General features: G+C 43.6%; 1 non-coding gene across 1 annotated transcript; it reads left to right on the top strand.

Moving 5' to 3' along the window:
• Window positions 1-474: 474 nt before the first annotated feature.
• LOC141609684 (small nucleolar RNA R71) lies at window positions 475-580 on the top strand. The gene has a single exon (XR_012527604.1). It is a non-coding gene; the product is annotated as a small nucleolar RNA R71 (small nucleolar RNA).
• The last annotated feature ends 1,141 nt before the right edge of the window (window positions 581-1,721 follow it).

The following is a 1,721-nucleotide window of genomic DNA, read 5'->3' as shown; positions in this document are numbered from 1 at the left end:
GATTGAGCACATTTTGACTTGTCCACCTCATATTGGGATGGACTGCCCCTTGGTTGTTATAATAGGAACCCCCTCCTTGCCTATATTGTTGAAAGGCAAGGACTTATTCCTTCTCTGTAAGACAGCCAACAGCAGTGTGACCGCAACCCACACCTCTCGCATGTGACGGTCTCCCCTCTAGTAAGCATATGGACCGTCTGAGGCTCCCCAGCAGAATGTAACTCCAACTTATCAAATTTAGCATTCATGGCTTCCAGCTGAGCCACAACTTGCTTATCGACTGCAAGAACTGTTCTAATACCATCCATCGGGTTTCCATATTCAGCACTGTGGTTCGCCATCTATTCAATAAGGGCCCATCCCTTATCATCGTCGGTATTCTCTTGGATTCTCCCATTAGATGACGCATCAAGTATGGCTTTATGATCATCATACAGCCCATTGTAGAACTGGTTAGACAGAAACCACGGGTCAAAACCATGGTGAGGAAGAGACCTCACCAACTTCTTGAAACGGGACCATGCTTCATAGAGAGTCTCATCAGGTGCCTGCTTAAAACTCGTAATCTTTGCCCTCAGCTGATTGGTGCGTTGTGGAGGGAAATATCTATTATAAAAAGCAAGAGCAAGGGTCTCTCAGTTTGTAACCCCCGCGGCCGTACGGTCCAAATCAATCAGCCACTCCCTGGCTGCATCAGTCAAAGAAAAAGGAAACCGAACTTCCTTAATCTTGTCTTGAGTTACCCCCTTTGTGGCGGGGATAGTAGAACAGTAGTTCGTAAAGACCTCCATATGCTTCCTCGGGTCTTCACCTGCCACACCTCTATAGAGATTTCTCTCCACCAGATTGATATAGGAAGGACGGATGTCAAATGTATTCCCATCCTCAGTCTGGAGATTGAAACATTTAGGAATATACGATGCTTTAGGCTCCGAGTGACTAGCAATGTTCGGCATCTTTACTGGTTGATTGGCAGAAATAGGATTGTCTTCTTCTAAAGACTGGTCTTCTTCGAAAAGAGAATGATGTAGCTCTGGCTCGAAAGTATTCAAGTCTTCCTTTCGTGATTTTCTCTGCAGACGGAGTCTATGCCTGAATAGTCTCTCTAGCTCTGAATCAGCTGAAACTAACTCAAACTTGTCTGACCTGGGCATAAACAACACTGAAAGAAAATAAATAAGAACTGCCTCAAGGAATAAAAATTCCCTGAGACGGATAAAATACACGAAACAAAGACAGATAGGGCAATTGCCTCCCCGGCAACGGCGCCAAAATTTGATACGTCTGTCGTTTACCTATCAAAAATAAACTAACTAAACTAACTATATAGCTAGGGAAGTCAGGTCGATCTCCTCAGGGAGGTAAGATATATGTAGAAGTCCATCTATTTGGTCACAAATGGGGGGGAGGGGGGTTAAATTGGTTTTCTAAACTAAAAGGTTTAAAGGAAAGAGAAGCAGAGACAAGAGAAGTAAAGGCAAGAAAATAGAATTAAACTATTAAATAGAGAAGGGACATGTCAGGATTTCGGTTCACTACGGTAGTCCAGTGACTCAACTGTAAACAACTTAGACAAATTAATGCGAGACGGATATGGAAAGGTCCTTCCGGTCCACTTTCTACCCTAAACTTCCACTAACTTAACTTCCGTCCTCGTCAGGGTAGTCTACTGTTCATAGCAGGCCTATTTAGTCCAATCTTCCGATCCAGGATTAAATTTA

Source organism: Silene latifolia, chromosome 10, assembly GCF_048544455.1.
Source record: "Silene latifolia isolate original U9 population chromosome 10, ASM4854445v1, whole genome shotgun sequence".
Classification (NCBI taxonomy): Eukaryota; Viridiplantae; Streptophyta; class Magnoliopsida; order Caryophyllales; family Caryophyllaceae; genus Silene; species Silene latifolia.
This window is presented reverse-complemented; position numbering and strand designations above follow the sequence as displayed.